The 22,459-nt window shown below is 37.6% G+C and overlaps 1 protein-coding gene across 3 annotated transcripts in view; it reads right to left on the bottom strand.

The window, feature by feature from the left end:
• MARCH1 (membrane associated ring-CH-type finger 1) overlaps positions 1-2,615 on the bottom strand; it is a 153,822-nt gene extending 151,207 nt beyond the window's left edge. For all 3 annotated transcript variants that reach the window (XM_017740623.1, XM_017740619.1, XM_008638590.2), the window contains exon 1: positions 2,535-2,615. The gene's annotated coding sequence lies outside the window, so the exon portion shown is untranslated. The remainder of the gene's footprint in view (positions 1-2,534) is intronic.
• Positions 2,616-22,459: the final 19,844 nt, after the last annotated feature.

Here is a 22,459-nt window from a genome sequence, read left to right as displayed (position 1 = left end):
TGAGTTATGTTACTGCTTGTCTGTGTATCATGACAGCCAGTTTTACAATACCGATTAATTAATTCAGAATACTAGCAGGTACATTAAACGTGTAACAGAAATGCTTCTGATCAATATCAAAATTAACAGTATGGAATTATTTCTAGCAAAAAGACAAATAAGTTGGAACTATGTAATGGTCAAAAATGTTAGATTTCTCTGTCTTGTTTTATAAGCTTTATAAGCAACCTGTGCTTATAAAATAACAATAATAATAATAATAACAACAACATCCTTTATCCTCCCTACATTGTTTTTTCTGTTTATACCAATATAATGGTTGAATACATGAATTATAAAATCAATTGCAGTCTACAGGAAGAAATATTATTGGATATTGCCAGCTCTTTAACCAGACTTCAGAATTGTCTATAACTATATAGTAATAGACAATGTTTCAAACAGTTTAGATCAGGAAAAAAAAAAATTCTGCTATTTTGTCCTCAAATGCAGTCACTGTATTAAAATCAGCATTTTGCAGGATTCCAAATAACGCATTTGTTGCCTGGGAGGCTGTAAATGTACTTTATTGCTCAGCATGCAACACAACACTCAACGTTTGCATCCTGTCAAGGACTTTTCTCCATGTTCTCACCTATGATTTTTCCAAGCCACTTCTGTACTTTTGTCCCAACTGTTGTCTTATCTTCACTGACTAAAAATATCTCTAATGGATACACACCCACCCACACATATACGTATACATGTGCACACAAATCAAATACTAGCATTTCTCAGGGAGACACAAAGAGATGAACAGAGCAATTAATTGAAAGAGAAGACAAAATTGAAATAAATTACCCAATTCTAACTCAATCTTACCTCTTATCATTTGTGTTCTTTTAAGGCTACTGTTACGATACTGGAAATCCACCTGACTAGTGCTAAGTAATTAAACCTGTTGAATAATACTGAAAATCTGACTAATTTGGTTATTAAGACAGCATTATCAGAGCAGCACTTTTTCTTCTCTCTTCCTTGGCTAATTGTAAGTCTCCTTGAATTATCCTGAAATAGCCCATCCAGATTCTTTGATAAAACCAAAAGAAATGCTCCAATGTTGGAGTAATTTTAATAAACTTAGGATAACACAGGACAATTGCTGAAGTTGCACCAGTACCGTGTAAGTATTAATATAATAAAGACAATAACGCCTCTACTTTACAACTAAAAGTGCAGAATTAAGATTCTAATTTCTAACAGATTTGCTTGTATTGGTAGTTACTTTATGTTTGTCTCATGTTACATCAGAGCAGTAAAGAAATACTGAGACAAAGAAGCACATTTAGAAGAAAATCAAAAAACCACCAGGAAATTTTCTGAAACTTTGTAAGGAGCTTGAATACTGGAGGACTAGTGTTTGCAAGTTTTTATTTGGTTGAAAATTTTATGTCAAACTAAATTACCTATGCTGCCCATGTAGAAGCGTTGCTGCTGCTTTAAAATAGAGTGCTAGATAATGAAAAAATTCTGAAATTATTACTTTTAAAGGATTAAATACCTACTATCCGTTTTGAAAGATTTTTCAATAGTGCTTTCCCCCTTATAATTTTCAAGAACTTGCTATCTAGGTGATGCTTAGTTGAACAATGATAATTATATACAAAAGGGAAAAAAATTAACATAATGCCGAAATTGTAGCTTGCAAACTCCCAATCTCCTTCAGGATACACTTTTTTGGCATATTTACATATTTTTAAATTGTATCTCTTGACAGGGACTAAGAACTTCTGTACTTTGTTCAAAGCTCTGCCACCACCCACGTGAATCTGCCAAGACCAAGCCTAATGGTTTTGGTTCCTTGTGTAAAATGGATCTTTTAATATTTTTCTTGCAACTTTGCCAGGAGAGCAAATTTATATCTCCCAATTTAAGTGTTTTGATGTAGACAATTATACTCAAGATGAGAGCAATAGTTTAAATCCCTAAGGGGAATTTATTGTAAGACAGATAGAAAATTAAATGAGTTCACTTTAGCTTGAAGAAAATTCTTTGCCACAAGTGACACAATTGTAAAGGGCACTATCATATACTTTAATAACTCTGAATCCCAAAGGTGTCTCAGTCACAGCAGACACCCACATATGAAATCTTTGCAAAGAGCTTTTAGTGCTAGTTTCACACTCTCATACAAGTTTAAATAATTTTTACCTTTCACTTTAAAAAGAATTTCTGAAAAATAAGCAATTGCAGTTTAGCATACATCACAGTGGATGTATAATCTGTAATGAAACAGCAAGAAAATCTTGCTCGTTGGATTCAAAACCTTAATAAGTTTTAGGGAAAATGTTAGTTTTAGTTATTTATTTAGAGGAAAAATGTTTGTTTGGGCTTTACCAAAATATGGAAAGTGAATAATACCACGTGTTGCACAGTGCACTTGGAAAGGTTTTCTTCACAATTAAGCTGCAAGTCAAAATGCCAAAATAAAGTCCTTTTCTTTCCCCTACAGTATGATATAACTTAATATTTAACAACAGAAAAGAAAAACTTACAGGTAAAGCACTCTTTTAGAAAATTTATTCTATGACAGAGCTTCATATGACCTTTCACATTACTTCCGGCGTTCATTTCCTAGAACAAATAGAAACAAGACACATGTGAAACCAGTTATAATGTTAAAATAGCATCTATTTCATTGATTTAAAACAGGTTATGAAGCAAGGTTTGGGAAAACTTTTTATGCTGGTGATGCCTTGAAGTGGCTCCCTGAAAACAGAGATTAAGAGAATAAAAGCAGGTATTTATTTGAAGGGCCTTCAAAGGTACACCTTGGGCAGTCAAAAGCCTCCAAGGGGCTCCACCCAAGAAGGACCCTGGGTCAGGGGTTCTTCACACTTTTATAAGTTTGGTCCATTTGCATATCAGGATTAATTCTCCAACTATAATTTCAGGTAGTGATGTAATTACCACAAGTTTGCTCCCCCTTAGAGGCTTTAGTTTACATATTTTGGGGCCTGGGACAACAAGGTGTCCTTGAGTTCAGGCCCAGAAATGGTTTGTTATGTCTATCCAGCCTGAGAGCACAGTAGCTAACAGGCTATATGATGTTTCAGAGTTACACACTAAGCAGTATAGGATTTGAAAAACATAAAAGTTAAAACCTAAGGCATCAATGGTATAACCTAAAGTAAAAATTCTGGACTTGAAAGGTAATCTTAAATAATTTTTATTGAGTCCTGTACCAGATACTGATACACGTTAATCTTTCTGTAGACTTTCAGACTGATTTGAGATTACTCATTGATCTTCCTGAGCACAGGAAAACCACATACGATTTTCTCTCTATCAGCCACACTAGCACAAAAAGCCTTCGTGTAGCCAGCTAACCCATATGGCATTGGCAGTATAACATTCAAAAATAAACAAAGCTTAATAAAAAAATAAAAAGCCAAAACATGTAATTAGTTCTCCAGCAATGTTTTTACGCATGTTTGCTCACAAAACAAAGAGTAAAATACATAAAACACTTAAATAAAATAGTTCTCTTGTAAATACAAGCTCTGTCCTGCAAGGGACTCAAGCCAGCAAAAGAACTGAGCTGCACAGGCACCTGTGGTGGGTACTTGCAGCAGAAAGCTCCCTGCTGGGGGGGACTGAATCCCACAGCTGCTGCCCAGGGAGGTTTGCTGCCTGCTGGAGACTCAGATTGGGACATTGCAAAAGGCTGCTGCAGACTATGACCCTCTGCTGCTCTCCCATATGAGCACAAAGGTAACGCTGGAGACAACGAAAGCATTGAGCCCTGATTACACTGCTGTTAGGTTATGTGGGGGGGAGTCAAGTGCATGGAGAGCTCAGACAGTTGTCTCCTCAATCCCTCCAGAAAGGCAGAAGGGTGAAGAAGGAAGTGGCAGATCCTACAAGCCAAGAATTTGTTGTGCAGGTGGTGTGGGCTACAGGGTTCTAGATTTTAAATGATCATGGGATGTTCTACAAGGACAGAGGATGGTTTAGCAGCAATGCTGTCCATGTAAGTGGAGAAAAACATTTTGCCAACAGGCTGGCCAATCCAGTAATGAGAATTCAAGCTAGGGATAACAAGAGTAGGAGAGCATGACCAGCAATCAAGAGAGGAAGTAAAGGACCAAGTTGGCAAGCAAAGAGATGGGACAGCATCAACAGGAGGAAATTTGTAAGCAAAAAACCAGGGCTGTAGGGGTCCCACCCCAAATGTGTACATGTACACAGGGAAATGCCTACCAGGCAGAATTATGGGTAAAGGTATTCTATCTCTCCTGGGAAAACAGAATGCTTTTGTACCTCTCCAAAGAGCCTGTTTGCTAATGCACACAGCAGAGCAAACAGGATGAATTAAAAGGTCTGCAGGCAGTTGGAGAATTACAACTTCTCTGGGATCACAGACTCAGGTAGATAACCCACATAAAAGTGAAGGGAAACAGTAAATGTTTCCATTGGTGTTGTGCAGCATAAGGAAGACTATGGAAAATGGTCTCCCTGCTGATGGAGACTGCCACTAAAGATATGAAGAAGGCCAATACACTGAATGCCATCTTCATCTCACTCTTTACTGATAAAACTATCCCTCAGCTATCCCAGGTCCCTGAAAACCATGGGAAAGCCTGGAGCAAGGTAGATTTCCTCTCAGTGGAGGAGGGTCAGGTTAGGAAGCATTTACACAAACTGGACACACACAAATGCATGGGCCATAATGAGATGCACCACAGGTATTGAGGGCTGGCTGCTGTCATTGTGAGAGCACTCAATCACTGAAAGATTAAAAAGGATCACAGTGGTCAAGGTGAGCGGAGGAAACCCTGAGGACTGGAAGAGAATAAATATCACCTATACATTCAAGAAATTCAACCCCAGCCTCACCTCCACTCCTAGGCAAGGAATGGAGAAAATAAACCTGAAAACCATTGCCAAATGCAGGAAGGATAAGAAGGTGTTTGGACATGGTAAGCATGAATATATGGAGGGGAAATTGCGCCTGACCAATCTGATAGCCTTTCGCGAGTGGACAAGTGGACAAGGACAGAACACTGAACATTGCTTCTCTTGACTTTAATAATGTTTCTGTCACAGCCTCCAGTTGCCTTCTCCCTGACAAACTGATGAAACACAAAATAGATGAATGGAGGGTAAGACAAACAGAAAACTCACTGAACTGCTGGCCAAAAAATGTTGAGGATCAGCAGCACCAAGTTCACTGGAGGCCAGTCATCAAAGGCACACACCAGGTGTCAATACAAGAGCCAATATTGCTCAGCAACGCATCAATAACTTGCGAGGTGTGACAGAATGCCCAGATACTACAACACTAAGAGTAGTTGATACATCAGAGGGTTGTCCTGCCATTCAGAAAGACCTTGACAGGCTCAAAAATGGGCCAACAGTAACCTCATGAAGTTCAGTACAGGGAAAAAGTGAAGTGCTGCACTTGGCAGGAATAATCCCACCCATGCTGGCAGAAAAGGACCCAAGGGACAACAAGCTGGCCATGAGCCAGCAATGTGCCCTCACAGCAAAGAAGGCCCACAGCAACCCACTCTGCATGAGGAAGAGCATCACCAGCATACTGAGGAAGGCCATCCTTCCTCTCTGCTCAGCACTGGTGAGCCATCCTGAATGCTGTACTGGGCAGCCCAGAACAGGGCCCAAGAGAGACAAAGACTTACTGCAGCAAGGCCAGCTGAAGTTTATGGGGGCAGGTAAAGGACTGGAGCACTTTTTGTGTGACAAGAAGCTGTGAGAGATGGGGGCCTTGAGAAGAAAAGACTCAGCAGGATCTGTTCTATGCTTGTAAATACCTGGTCAGTGGCAGAATAAGGAAGGCAGAACTTTTCTCAGTGGTATCAAGTGAAAGGACAAGAGACAACAGGCACAAATTAAATAAAAGATATCCCATTTAAACATAATGATTTTTTTTTTTTTCTGTGAGGGTGGTCAACCAATGGCACAGGTTGCCCAAGATACATCTTCATCCTCGCAGATATTCAAAACCCCACTGGGCATAGTCCTGGGCAACATGTGCTAGGTGACCCTGTGACCACGCTCTGACCAAAGGGCTAGCCAGTCTCCAGAGGTCCCTTCCAACTTCAACAATTCTATGATTCTGGAAAGTGTTTTATTTAACTGGTTGCTGCTTAAAATAAATTGAAAAGAGGTTAAATTAATCACCCATGAAATCTCTTCTCCACAATGCATGGGAAAAAAATGTCCAATCGACTTTATTGTGCTTCACCTAGATTAAAAGGCACGAAAAGGTTATAGCTGAAAGCTAGAAACATATAGTAACCCTGACCCTAATGAATGCCAACACATCTTTTGGACTCCTGGATGTTAATGGCAAGATTCTAAAACCACAGATTAAAAGCAACAGAAGAAATTTGGATACTCGGATCCAATTAATTGTCTCCCTCTCTGGAGATACTCAAAACCCACCTGGATGTGTTCCTGTGTAACCTGGGGGGTTGGACCAGACGACCTCCAGAGGTCGCTTTCAAGCCTAACGATTCTGTGATTCTGTCATCGTAAAAGATAAAAATTTTCCCCAATAATTCCTGCTTCTAAAGCTCCTAGTTTCCCATGAGAAAGAAGAACATATATAAACATAGAACTTCAGGCAGATATTCACACCTGATATTTAAAATGGATTCATAACAAATCCATCTAATGTATTTCTTTTCATAATGGAAAGATATACTTAAAAAGCAAACAAACATTGCTCTGACCCCTCAAAAAAAGTTGGATAACATGCACTCTAAAAATGTGCATCACCTGCATGGTGTTCAGTGGAATAGAATTTCATGGCATTTTATACTAAATGAACACCAACACATAATGTGAGCATTCATGGGTTTATGACAGCATCCCCCAAAGAATTGTTCCACCCATGTGGAGACATCAACCTGTGGAGTAAGTTTTCTAAGTCATGAAGAACAGAAGCACAATTAGACAGTAGACAATCCAAAGAAATATTTTATAGTCAACATATTTCTTAGAGGAAAAAAAATCCTTTAGCAGTTGAAATCATACATCTTCAAGGAAGCAGATTAAGCTTTTATTTTTCCAGAAACTTTTTCTTTTTACCAGTTTGAATTTTGAAAATTTTGAAAAGATATGACTAAAAATTATATTTAAATTTTTCTAATGACCTATTTCCTTAGAGAAAAAGTAAACAGCACCTGCCTATTTTATTCATTGCCAGGCAGAACAAAGAATACACGTTAAACAGAAATACAGTGTATTTCTGTACACAAGTACTCACACAAAGGCATATTGTATATCGATAGTCACATGAGTATCTTTTGTGTTCATGTTGCTATGGAAACAAACTTCTTTATAATCAAACGTGATTATAAAGACATTCTAGCTCTTAAACAGGGTATGTGTCTTATCTTTTTTTACTTTCTAAATCAAGGAAAAAAACTGGTTTATAAGGTTATAGAAGAGCTGCCAGTAGTCAAGAGCATGTGACGCTAACAAAATTATAACATCTGAAATACAAAGATTTTTCATTTCATAGTGTTTGTGTACTTAAATGTAACTTCAGAGACTAGCCCAAAAAGGCAGCGGATTATGGCATAAAGTTAGGACACTACAGGTTTTGCATAATACAGAAGATGAGACAGATAAACCTGACATTTTCTTTGATTTCTTGGAAACAAAATTTATAGAAAACTTTCACTATGGAACTACTCATATCAAACAGCATACCCATTAAAAAAAGGGCAAATCAAAGAACTATGTTATATAGATTTAAGTTCCTGTTTTCCTGTTTTTTCACATGAAACAATCTCTATTCAATACCTGTACCTGTTTTATTTATCTTGGTCCATCTGCTCTGCAAATGTTCTTGCAAAGCAGTTTCCCATGGCAACATCAAATATCACATAGTCTCAGTCTTCTGTCAAAGCCCTTTTAACTGATCCACTTCTGAATTTCAAGCAGCATATTTTTCTGCTGTATTTAAGTAAATAATAAACAGAGTATTTCTTCAAGCAAAAAAAAAAAAAGCCACATAAATGAAATAAATGCCCATGAGTAAGCCACTATCTTTAGGCATTTATTTTTTATTTTATTGCTTTAAGAATTTCATTTTTCAAGAGCATTACATTTAAATCATCTAAGGTGAGGTGGGAGATACATGTTATTAAAAAAACCCTGTCAACCTGATGGCAGTTTTCACTTGATTAAAATTTCAAAATCATTATGTTGCATATAGCAAAACACATTGTGCATAAGTTTTAAAGAATAAGGAAATAATATGCTGAAAAGTAAGTTTTGTAATGAAAAGGCCACAATGGCTGCTTACTGTGGGACAACTTCTGATAGATACCATCAACTACAAATTATTACTAGCCCCTCTAATTTTTACACCCTCGTGTTTATAATGACCAGAGAAATGTAAATAAGAGGAAAATTTCTCAATACATTTTCATTCAAGATTGAGTAATAACACTGATTTCATGAAAGTAACTCCTATTTTACCTGAGATTCTATCTTGAGAACCCCCTTTCCCTAAATTAAGACACGGGAGAAATATACATTTTTAAGTGAAGTTCTTCTGAAAAACTCTCTTAAAGTAAGCACCCAAAAAATCCCAAACTCTTCAGAAAATATCACCCTAGTCCTGAGCACACTGATTCTGTGTGAAATTGCAACAAAAGCGTTGTTCAAGCTGTACATTAAAGAATAAATGTTTAAACTTAGGCAAACTAGCCTACAGAATTTCAAAGTCTGATATCTTTTATTTTAGATTTGTCTATCCAAAACCACCAAAATCAACTAGGAATAAGTCCTGTAGAGATCTGAAAGATAATCAGACCTTCTGGGTCACTCCTACACCACCATACTTTAGTTTATAGTAGTTTATAACCTAGAGCTACTTTAAGAACTACTACAATTTAGCAATCTCAGATCCATAATAAACAACAGGATTAAATTCCCATAATAATTTTCTACCAGCATCCCCTCCTGTCCTGGTTATGGCTGGGATAAAGTTAATAGTATTCTTAGTAACTGGCACAATGCTGTGTTTTGGATTCAATATGAGAATAATGTTTATAACACGCTCCTGTTTTGGCTGTAGCCCAGAGGTGCTTACCCTAAATTAAGGACTTTTCATTGTCTCGTGCTCTGTCAGTGAGGAGGTGAATATGAAGCCGTGAGGGAGCATAGCTGAGACAGCTGGGTCCAACTGGCTAAAGGGATATTCCACACCAAAGAATGTCACACCCAGTATATAAACTGGGGGAGGTTGGCTGGAAGGGGCTGGTCACAGCTTTGGTATGGGATGGGCGTTGGTGAGCAGGGGGAAAGAAATTGTACCGTGAATTACTTGTTTCTCTTGGGTTTTATTCATAGAATCATAGGATCAGTCCTCTCCCTCTTTTTCATTACTAATATTATTATAATTACTAATATTATTATATTTTATTTTGTTTCAATTATTAAACCCATAAGCTCTTAACCCATAGGCTTTACTTTTTTTCTGATTCTCCTCCCCACTGGAGGGTAGAGGCAGGGAGTGGATGAGTGGCTGCCTGATACTCAGTTGCCAGCTGAGGTTAAATAACAAAAACTACTTTTCCCTATAATTTCCTTGGAAAATTCTTGGGTTTTCCCAGGAACTCTCTTCTGCTCACCTTGGAATTTGGCCCAAACAAGTTTTACAGTTTGGTCTAGATTTCTGGTCTCTATGGTGAAATTCTGTACAATGATTTTGCTATTTTTAGTTAGAAAGGCTTCTTTACCTGTTTTAGACATAAATGACACCATGGATTAATGAAGCATTATGGCATTTCTACAGAGCACAGGGCAGATCTGCAGTAGGAGGACAACTCAGCTGGTCTGTTGTGCATGCAGCAAGTCAGTCCACTTTATGAATATATGCAAATATTGCTGGAGAGTTAAATCCAAAATACAAACACAAGAGCCCTCTGCCTGCAAATAAGAGCGCATTAAATACCTCTTTACAAAAGCACCTGTAAGCTCACCTGCTACCTTTCTTATGGTTTACTACCCATCAGCCAAAGTACACAGCCTACAGTTATCAATAGACAGAACTTCTAACTATTTGTGATGAACAATAGATGCATTTTATCATTACACTCTAAAACCCTTTATTCTGCATTTTTAATAGGTCATTAAAATAAGCCTGTGAATTTATGAGTGATATATTTATGATTCTAATGCATTTTATTTTTCAAGCGAAGACAGGTGGTAGCACTGATTCCACCCATCAGTAGGTTCATGCTAAAAACTGCTAAGTCAATCCTTAATTGTATGAGCCTAACCACGAGCGTGTTTTATTATTCTTCACTGTATACAAAGGGTTTCGCTTAAATGTGTAGGCTGGTTTTCTTGTTTTGTAAGAAAATCAAAGTTAAAAACATTTCAGCCAAAATTACAGTGAAGGCTATAAAAAGTGCATTACTTGAAGTTTTCATCAAGCCACAGGTGCTTTGTGTTTACCTCTCCATAGGAGGATTAGATTTTGACTCATTTTAAAATACCATAGTAAAAACATTAGTGATGAAATGACCAGTAATAGTAAATTTCACCACATGCTACTGCATGTGATACATGTGAAATGAACTGGCTAAAAGCAGAGCATGTTTTGAAAAATATTTTTCAAACATGCTACTTCAAAAGTTATTATTTAATCTCAAAATGAAACAGAAATTCTTACAGGACCAACATCCTGCTTTTTCTGACAATCTGTAAGGCTATAAAGACTAAGTTATTACAATCTATTCTGCAAATGGCTAAGCAGCCAGGACAGTGTTCATTTTTGCTTTGTCCTTTTAAGCTTTCAGAGTGCTGTGTAGCCATAGTAACTATGCCTTTTCTCTGCAAAATCCATTAGCTGGTTTCAATCTAGGATTCAATACTTCCATAATCAAAGCCAAAGATCAAAAAAAAATGTGATTAAGAAAAAGATTGTCGGTGACAAGCATTTCTTTTAAAAGCAATTTCTGCATATCTATGTTTTATACATAACAGCGAAAGAAGCCAAAAGGTTAAAAGGACATCAAAACATAAATTCAAAATTAATTTTAAAACTAGGTTACCATCAGGAATTACACACTACTACCTCAAACTAGATCTCTGAGCAAAACTAGCTCTCATTTGCATTAAGTCAGTCAGTGCTGCTGGTTGGCCACCAGTGAAACAGCACAACAGATGAGCTTTCAGCTTTGCCATCTCACTCCCTTTCTGACAGCAGACTGGGCTGCAAATATTTTCTAGAAAGGCAGACCAGGATTTGCACTGTGATTTGGATAACGCCACACAAAAGATAAAAATCACCTTTCTTGCTACAGGATCTGTTGTGTGACAATATGGACAGACTACAAATAATCTGTCAGATCACTATTGGACAAGGATTTTGTCAACAGGAAATGGAAAATCTTGGACTCTTACTCCATACAGACAACTTTGAAACATGGCAGATATTTCAGAAGACTAGGATAAGAGCTCTCCTGTGTCCTATTTGGATGTTGTTTTAGTCACAACAGCACTAAACAACTTCAAATGCCAGCTCAGTCCTGACATGGGTTACAGATCAACTACGCGAATGACATCACCACTGTTAGCTTGAATCCTAATTACAAGAAGTTACACTTGGTAACTTAGAGGAGGCACATTTTCTGCAAGTTCCGCAGTTGGAATCTGAAAGAGTAGGAATATATTCCACTAACCATTAATTTAGAAACAAATTCCTTGAGTCTTTGTACTGGATACCATATTCCTTAACAGAAAATTTTCATTGCCTCCTCAGCTATTTTACTGTTAGTTCAATGTCTGCTGATTTTTCAAATTCCATTTGCTTCTGCATTATATTAGAATCAAACACGATTCAAAGATAAAATATCTGCCATGGCAAGAAGTGTGCATATATGGGCCGGGGGAAGGGAGGATATCTGCTTATAAGAGAAAATTAATCCATACTGGTATTTTATTTCTGCTTTCTAGTTCCTCATCCTGCTGTTGCCCTTCTTGCAACAAGCAACAGGACAGAATGGCAAGGCAGTGATCATATAGGGTAAAGAAAGACTGCAGGATCATTTTTAAGAGACCACAAAAATTGCAAAATGAACTCATATTTGCATTCAATAGAACTTAAAAAAAAATCATGTGAGTCACCTCAATCTAAACCCTCTCCTTTTTCCCTTTAGTACACAACCTGTAAAGCCCTGACTTCATTGAAGTCAACAGCAAAACCACCATAACCTTCAGTAGGGTGAAGATTTCACTCCATGTATATTTAATGACAAGGATGACATAAGAGACGATTAAAGGTCATGCTTTCTCTGTCACTACAGCCGAGGACTGTCATCATAGCCCCTACACTTGACTGGTCCAAGGATTCTGTGATCATCACCTTGGCCCTGTGTAAACCAGAATGACAGCACATTTTAGAAGTCACAGTGTAAAAGCACACTAACAGTTTCTGAGAGTTCGACTCTCAAAGAAAGATGCACAAAATGCTTCTTTCCAAGTATTCTTGGTTCTGCCTTTCAAAAAAGAACTGACAGAGGCTCACCTTTACTTCAAAACACTGTAAGCATATTGAGGAAGGCAGGGATGTTCTTAGCAGAACATTTTGACAAGACACCCTTTGTCATTAGCAGTGACTGTACAATTTCATCCAACCAGGCTATAGGACAAAGTACTTCTATACATATTGATAGAACACGAACTGCAATCTTAGAAGAGAACAAGATACACAGGTTCTTTTCTTTTTCCTCCCAGTCTTCTGGATGGGAAAAGCTTGTAATGGGAAGAAGCACTGATGGTAAAAGTCACAATAATCAAATCCAGCCCTGAATAGCATTCAGAACAATAGAGTTACAAAAAAAAAAAAAAAACCAAAACCAAAACCAACAAGCAACCAAACAAAAAACCCACCACCAACAAACCAGAAAAGCTGGAGATTTGATAACAGTGTAAAGAGGTGTAGGTGCTCCCAATAGCCTTGCAAGTGTTGCAGAATCCAATGAGAGCTTTTGCAAGAAACCCAACTTAGAATGCCTTGAAAAACACCAATAATTTTCTGTTCCCACAGGCTTTAAATCAAAATACTGTAGAGCATTGTCTGTGAACATGCCTGTTTAAGTAACTTTAACATTCATGTACATTTATTCCATAAAATTGTTGTCAAAATTAAAAAATGTCAAAATCCTATTGTTCCTTCTTTTTCTCATTAAACTAAGAGAGACACCTAAATTTTAAGCCATGTACTTTCATAGCTTTTCCCTGGATTTACTTCTAAGGTGTTAATGCCTTTAAAGCCCTAAGTTTTAAATTATGAGGGAATACAAGCTAAGCCTCTCTTTAAAACCTGAAGTATAAATTAAAATAAACTAGGAAGAGGACTAGTCATTGGAAGTCTAATTTTGCTTGGCATGACAAAACAAAAGAACCTTACACAACAAAAATGCCCATTTATCATCTTCATCTGAGGAGGCTCTGTAAGGATGTTTTCTATGTCCAATGATATTACTTCCTTCACACAAACCCCTCTGCTTACTCTCCATTCCAGTATTCTGCAGTTGCCATAGTTACCATTTTGCATGACCACACTGTGAGCGGTGACCTCACATTCAATAAATCCCCAAAGGGTCAATGTTCGCAAAATATTTCAAGATTTGTGCAGAATTTTTGCCATGACTTTTCGCTAGAAGACTGGCAAGTCCAAGGCACATTGAAACAAATGCCCCTTTTTGAGGACTGGATATTTCATTTGCTGAACTGCAAACTTTCAGCCTCAATGAGAGCATAGGGAGCGAATGAAGGTCTAGGAACTGGAATCACAACACAACTCATTAAATATATTCTAAAAATTTCGACATGCAATTTTCACTATGATTCAAATGGTTTTAAATAAGGAAGGTGACCCAAGTGGAATCAGGTCTTCTCTTTCCAAATTCCAAAAATATCAAAGAAAAATCCTTAAAAATTCCTAAACCACAAGTTAGTAAGTAGAACCAGAGTCTTATAGCATTTACAGATTGACCATCCATAGATGGTTTCATCACAGCTGCCATGAGCACAAAATACACAATCAGAAAGCATTCTCCTGAGCTTGACACATGGCCTAGACAAACCATAGTGATGAAAATCTGTATGTCAGGTGTCATGATCATAACAGGTAAGTCACTTAACTACAGTCTCAAAATAAACAAAAGTAGATATATTTGACTTCTGGATGAGGTCCCACAGCTTAGCCCTTAAGGATTAGGGAATATAAAGAACTCTGCTTAGGGGAATTTTGTGCTGTGTTTGAAACCTTTAATGTAATACAGATCACTGTCTATTGACTGATATATAAAATTCAGGTACACATTGCATCTATCCAAGAAGCAGAACTTTTTGAAACTAGAAATTAATCTACATTTACTAAATGCAGTGTTGGGTCCTTGGACCCTGCTAGAAGTTTCCAAAGAAAAACTCTTCTCCCTACATTTCCTACAGATGAAAAGCACACACATGATTACAGAAACTGTCCTAACTTCCAAATATGTGATTGTCACAAAAAATATAAGGTAAAGATTGAATAACTTGAAATATTTTCTTTTAACAAATCAGAATAAACTACATCCCTTTCAGTTTGTTCTATTCTGTTAGATCAGATGCCTTACATGCCACTCAACTTTTGTCTTTCCTACACCCCAAATCAAAAGAGAACATGATGAGATGACAAGAATCCATCTGGATTACATGAATATGACGCTAACAGGGAAAGGGACCTAATGGAGTTACGAAAACATCATATCCATCCACTTATTAGCATACATAAACTTGCAAATCAGAATTTTTTGTCACAGAGCATCTCGAGCTCAACAGTTAACACTAAGGATCAAATGTGAGAGAAGGTTATTTTCATATTCATCCTGTGATCTTTCATATGCAAAGCAGCATCACCCTGTTCCTTATCTCTCAAAACTGCACTCTTATATGAACATGCTTGAAGATTACACACTGGTTTTAACCTTAGAATAACAATGACTAAAAGCCATCTGTGACAGCCCAGCACCTTGCCATAGATGCATTTATTTCCCCACTTGGTATGTTTGGCATCTTTCTCACTTATATGTGGCCAAATTTTTTTAAGTTACTCTTCTGATGGCACTAACCCTGCTGATCTCAGGTTTCCCCACGTAGACAGAGCAACCAGGAAAGTTTTTGTCTTTCCAAAATTTCCACCCTTACCTGGCATGAAAACAAGAGGACACTGGAAGATCAGTGGATTATCTAGAGCCAGGTGAAGCAGATGTTCATGCTTCCCGTGAGCCTCAGAAATCAGGAAGCCAGATTTCTGTATTTGCCGATTAGCTTTTTAGGTGAATTAATGTTAACAACACACTATTGCCTTCTGCAAAATATTTTGGTCTCTGTGCACAGACTATCACATTCCACGTGTATTCAATTGTGCTCACACAAACATCTAGTATTAATCAAGTTCTCCATCTAAAATCAACAGTGATTAACAATGAAAACTGTCCACAGTGTTGAGCTCAAAGCATTGTGGATCAGAAGCAAAAGTCCAGCTGTAGGCCAGTCATCAAAGACACAGCCCAGGTGTCAATATGAGAGCCAATATTGTTCAACACTTCCATCAATAACTTGCAAGGTGAGACAGAGTGCACCTTCAGCAAGTTCACAGACAATGCAAAACTAGAAGTAGTTGATACATCAGAGGGTTGTGTTGCTATTAAGAGGAACCTTGACAGGCTGAGAAAAGAGCAAAAGACATGAAATGCAACAAAGGGGAAGTGCAAAGTCCTGTACCTGTGGAGGAACTTCAGGCACCAGTATGGGCTGGGGGCCAAATCGCTGGGAAGCATCTTTGCCAAGTGGGACCTGAGGGTCCTGGTAGACAAGCTGACCGTGAGCCAGCAGTGTGCCCTCAGAGCAAAGGAGGCTCACAGCAACTTGACCTCTCCAGGAGGTCAAAAGCAGTGCTCTTTCCTTCTGTTCAGTACTAGCGAGAAACATCTGGAGGGCTGACTCCAGCCCCAAACTCCCCATTACAAGAGGGCACAGTGAAGGAAGTTCCATGAAGGACAACAAAGATGATTAAGGGACAAAAGCATCTTTTGGATGAGAAGCTGAGAGAGATGGGGGCACTCAGCATGGTGAAGAGAAGCCTCGGGGGGATCCTATCCACACTTAGAAATACTTAATGGGACACATAAAAAGAAGAGAGAGACTGGTGTTTGCCAATGGTGCCCAGTCACAGGGCAGAGGGAAATGGACACAAACTGAAATACAGGAAATTGCAGTTAAACATCAGGAAAGCCTTTCTTATTGGCAGATTGGGCAAACATTGGAAAATGTCACCAAGGCTGATTGCAGAGTCTTCATCCTTGTATAAGCTCAAAAAATGACTTGATACAGCCCTGTGCAACCTACTAAATGTCACCCTGCTGCAAGCAGGGAAGTTGTGCTGGACAATCTCCAGAGGTCCCTTCCAACTTCAGCTATTCCGTGATTCTCTTAAGAATGAACACATGTTATTTTAAAATAGGGAACCCAGGTGAAGCTTCTCACCTACACTGAGAATTAAAGTGTCTACACAGCGTTTTGTTATGGTCCACTATGTTCTTGCATAGAGTCAACTTCATGAGCAACCGAATCACTACATTCTCATTATGTCTGTTGCTTTGAAAGTAATTATTCTCATATCCATCAGCAACATTAGTGCTCAATTAGTGGTGAAAAAAATATTAAAATAAACAAATGAACTAGGCAAAAGTATTTATAGGAATAAGTATTCTGTGATTTTTTTTTTCAATTGCCTTACACTATAATTTTTTCATAATGTGAACACTAGGATTTCATTGTGTAAATTTTTCAAAGCACCATCTGTTTTCCCAGTTCTCGTAGATTTTGCCATTAATAAATCTCAATCCCTGCCATCCTCATTCACTATACAAAACAGGTATTGCATATCACTCAAAATATGAAAAAATTTTCAAATTTTGAAATTGTCTATGAAGTGAGCTGTATCTCTCATTTTGCATTTCCTACTTATGGGATGACTGTTTTACAATTTAAATGTTATGTCAACTCATCCATAACCTTCTTTTATGTTCTATTTCAACACTTTGTGAATGGAATATTAATCTATCATTTAAATTAATATTTAATTGAAGAAAACTCAGTTCTCTGAGTTCATGAATTTCAGAATTCATAGTACCTAGTTGTCAAGTGATATTCAGCAAGCTGTCATGAGGAAGAAGTACTACACATACCTTTCTGTCCCCAAATCCTGTATCCTATTACAGACCTTCATTCCTAACACAGCAACTGGGAGCCATTCTACCTCCCCTGGAAACAATTTTTCCCACCTATGAATCCAGCTAGAATTTTTTCTCAATTAAAATCATCACTAGCTTATTTTTTTTTATGCTGAGTTCATTTAAACCTTCCTTGGTGTCTTCCAAACCAAGTTACCAGGAGGCTGATCAAATGATCCTTTTTCTAAAATCAAGGAAGGAAGTAAAAGCAGAAGAAAGGAAGTATTTTTGACGTATTGCTGAGTTAGAACTGTTTATGAATCTACATCTGCAGAAACCAAAAGAAAGTATAACACAGGGTGAAGGATAGACAACCAGGGTGCACAAACTTCACTAGGTCACAGAGAATCTGGTGCTTGTTTCCTTATGACAATAAAATACACTGGGGATGACATAGAAGTAAGACAGAGAGGTGTCATAACATAGCCTTTAGCTTCTGTGCTATGATTTCTGCAAAGAGGAAATAAGATTTGCTATCCATGATGGTGCCACCCAGAAGTAGCATTGGCACATTTAGGGGACTGCCTATCCTAGTGTGCCTCCTGCTAAACTGACAAAGTCTTACGTAACAAGCTAAGGGAAGTACAGCTGGAGCTCCTGCATATATAAGATGCAAATATGATGAAATTGTTGTCCTAAAGTTGAAGCAAAACACTTAAGTTCATGCCTCAGGCAATCCAATTTCCAAAACAGAAGAAACATTCAAGGCACTGTCTGACCAGTACCAGCCTTTCTCACTTAACATTTTTAGTCCACAATTCAGTACCCTATATTCACAAAATCTCCACTGCATTACTTCTTTTCTCTGCTAGAAAGGTGCACTACTATGTACCCTTTACATTATGTATTACACTATTATACTGCCTTTACATTAATTAAACCAAGCCACAATACCATAACTGCTCTAGAAAAACTGTGCAACATGTTAAGACAACATGTATACCTTGAATTCCTGAAGTGAATGGCTAGTTCTAAGAAAAATCTTAATAAAGAAACTGCCATAGGAACAAAAGCATTTTTAGCTGAAACTTTTATTTTCACCTTTCTCAGGAAAAGAAAGAAAACAAACCAACCTAACGAAAAATCAAACCCCGCTCCATTTTACTTATGCACAAGCAAGGTGTATCTTCTCAGACCTTTTCCCTAGTAAATACTCAAGGAATACCAGCATCTCAATCACTGCTACATTGAGGTATTCTAAACTTCATAAACTCAAGATACTATTTGGCCACTGAAAACATGAAAATACAATCATCGGTTTGTTTCGAAACTTTTTCCAGTAGCTGACTTTTGAAGACCAAAGGAGCTTCACTAGAACTGAAAAAGGCTGTTAAGATCTTAAGGAGAAAAAAATTAAAAAAAAAAGGGAAAAAAGGTAAGCTCTTTAATTTAAACAATGGCTGGCATTTGCTTCTGCTTCTTCTGCAAGTGTGTTGCTGCACACTGCAATGGTCACTCAAATTTGCCAGAATCCAAAATCCATTCAGTGGATTTACCCACACTGCTGCTTTAAGCTGAAGTCATCAAGTACGATAAATTCTTATAAATTGATGCAGCACTTTTTTCTTGAAAATTAGTTCAAATGAAGAATGAAATCTTGGAATAAGGAATTTGGTTGCAAAGGGTAAGCAGAATGAAACATTTTGCACATAGTCATCTTCCCCCATCCCTGCACTGCAAGTTTCTTTGTACTGGTCTCAGACCAAGCCGGAAATTCTGGCAAGCATCTGGTTTGTAACAAACTCCAGGCACTTCTTTTTCAGAAGACCTTTCTACCCATCTGTAAAAACTGAACCCACAGAAGCCTGCCTGCATCTGAAAAGCCCACCTTACTGCCTGTTTTAAGCCTTTCTAGCAGCTGAATGAGTCTCTGACTACCTGCTCCACCTAGACTACCAAAGCCATTCCCCAGGCAAATATGGGGAGTTGCTTGCTGGCAAGGAACAGTCACTCCTTCCTCACCATCATGTCTACCAAAAAATATTTCTTAGCATCTGAAGGAAAGCAGCCCTCTTCTACAATGCTCTAGCTATATTTCTTTCAGCAGAAGCGGATGTAGAGCAGGTAATAAACTGCAAAAAAACTGTACATAACAACCATCACACATCCATGAAGATTCTTAAGTGATTAGGTAGAAAACATCTCTAGAGATGTGCAAATTTGCAATGATTTGAGGTAAAGCTCATATGAGAAACATATATTTCTGTAGATTCTTTCCCACTATCTAAATTGCATTTGTTCCCTGCTTCTTACGCGTGTTTTTCCAATACACTCTGCCTCATTGAAGCACTCATTTAGCACAGGCTGGCTAAAATACACTTAAGGATCCCATTTTTTGTCATTAATTACTTCAGACATCAAGTTCTGCAACTCAAAGCTCATCATCTCAAAACTCAATCACTGTTCTGCACTTAAGTAAATATCCCCAAGATACATCATCAAGCATATTTTCCACGTCATCTGTAGAGGCTGAAAATTGTCCCTCTATTACAGTTCACTTGAAATAGAACTGAATTGAGAAAGAAAATGATCATCATGTTCCAGGTCCCTGCTGAGATGTAAAACCTCAGAGAAAAATAAAGATTAGATCCTTCAGAAAAGGAAAATAAAACCAACAACCAAACCCAGCAAATAAAAAAAAAAAACCAAACCCACCTACTAACATAGTTATCATTAAAGCAAAGCTACCCAGAATGCCAATCAGAAAAGCCTACACACTCTGTGTACAAAAGCATGCTCCTGCCCTCCAAGACAGAGTCCAGTCAAAGGGCAAGAGAGCAAGCATGGTAGGGAGTCATGCCCTTATGGATGTAGTTTTCATGATCCTGTGGCTGCATCTTGCCTAACATGATATATTGGTAGTTCTTGTCAAATTAAGAAAATACCTCTAATTCTTAGAGCTGCCATCAGGTGTCTTTTTGTTAACCATAAACACTTTTTCTCACAGTAACCACTTTCCAACACATCTTATTATACCAGATATCTTGTGTTAAACTCTGAAAGTCTCTCTCCAATTGTTAGGAGGAATATCCTTATTTTATCCAAATTCTTTTCATGTAATCAAGAAAAAGATATTAAACTGTTTTGAATATGGCAAAGAGTATAATACACCTACAAATGATGTTCTGGTGGGCCTTCCCCACAAGACCCAGTAAGCCTGGTGGACACCTGCCCCACTACTGCCAATAGTCCCTCACAAAAATCGCTGCTAAATAAGGAAAGGGAAACCTGAAGATGTAAACCAGGGAAAAAAGTAATAAATACCTTCATCTTTGAAAGTCCCAGGTGGCCTTCTGACATCAGTTCCTACTGTTCAACTTTCTACTGATTCAGTAATTAAAACACATATATATATACACACATATATGTATAATTGAGAATCACTCATAGGCAAGATTCATAGGTGGATTACGGCTATTTACAATAAGGTAAATCATGTCTGTGAGAATGTAAATTTTGTCCCTCTGCTCTGTACCTGGCACAGTATTGAGTGCCAGGTTTCAGAGCACAGCTTTAGGCAACCAGTGAGTGGTCTAGCTTAAATAGAGCCACAAGGATGTAAAAGAGGTCTGGAATAAAAGAAAATAACAACTCCACTCCAAAAGTGAAGTAGAATTGCCTGCCCCATGGGATAGATTTATTTGTGCAAAAACAAAGTTTTCTAGTTGTAAAAGCCTCTAGCTCCTGACCTACCTAGACTCATCAGAACTCTCTCACAGGCATTTAATGAACTCAACCTTTCCACATAATTGTAGTGCAAAACCAAAACCCAAGTCTTTTCTATCAACGACAAGAAAAAATCCATGCACAAACCTCTTCCCAAAGGAAAGAAAAAGCAATAATTGAACCGCAGACAGATGTTAGTCACCAGGCAGACTGACATCCGCAACAACTATAGCAAGGTGTTCACAGAATACAATACACCATTTAATTGCCAACACAGTTGGAACAGCAAGCACAGAGCTCGAAATCTTGGCAGTCATAAATGGATGGTGAATGAACAACTAACCTATTGAAAAACTAAATGGAAGAAATAACAGATCTGGTTAATGTTGAATCTAACCACTGTTTCTAGCTATTTTCACTATAAACCACTTTATACACAAAGGACAACTAATGACAAATTTGTAACACATATATGTCAGTAAGAAACAAGACAAATCCACGGACATTAATTGATATTAGACAATACTTGTTTTCCTCTTTTAATATAGACAACAGACTGACTGACCTGCCATGATAAAACCAAAAACTCTCAAAAATGACTTGTTGTGCTTTGAGAAATCCCCAAAGGAAAAAAATGAAATTGATGCACACTAGTCCAGCAGGTAGCTTGGATTTTATGGCACAGTCTTGGCACAGTCCAAGAGTTTCTTATGGCCTTGTCTTACTTCTATTAGCTGCCAAGGACCTCATTTTGGGGTGAATTGACTTCTTCACAGCAGTATTTTATTTTATTTACTTTTTTATTTCTATTCATTCAGATCCGTGTTTTAATTATCACAGAAGCAAGAGTTCCAGTGTTGCAATTCTTGCTCCTTTGTGATTTTAAAAAAAAAGATAGTATCTATAATTGTTTTTTTCACTGCCTGGTTGATTAGATTCATAAACATACTGTATGGGGAGCCAAATTCTCACAGGACTAGTCTAATTAAGAAGTCATCAGCTATGCTGATTACAGGCACTCTTCAAGAACTTTAAAATCAATAGTTCTCAAAGTAATCGCAAATCTTGTGTGCTGTTTCAGGGAACAGTTATGCTTTTTGGTTTTAATAGAGCATTACAATGCTCACAGCAGAGTAAAAGACTTACACAGAGTTTTTTTTAAAAAAACTTGCTTTCTAAAAGCATGGTGGCAGATCACTCACATATATGCCATCACCCTTATCAACTAAAGAAAAAAAATAATTTTTATGCTATGAAATATTTTCAGTTTTGTCACATAGACTTTGACCTTATATTTCAGAATAAGAGAAAGTGAGGCTATATGGTTATGTGGTTATATGTTTTCATAATCATCATGTCAAATTGGTAGGAGAGCAACCTGCTGAGGGAACTTGTTGCTTGGGTTATTAACATGCTGAGGGTTTAAAGGTTTATGGTAAAGGACTCTGTAGCGGGTTCGGTTTGTAACTGGGCAAAAG

The sequence above is a fragment of the Corvus brachyrhynchos genome, unplaced genomic scaffold (assembly GCF_000691975.1).
Source record: "Corvus brachyrhynchos isolate BGI_N302 unplaced genomic scaffold, ASM69197v1 scaffold178, whole genome shotgun sequence".
NCBI classification, from domain to species: Eukaryota; Metazoa; Chordata; class Aves; order Passeriformes; family Corvidae; genus Corvus; species Corvus brachyrhynchos.
The sequence above is the reverse complement of the archived record's forward strand: the minus strand, read 5'-3'. Positions and strand labels throughout refer to the sequence as shown.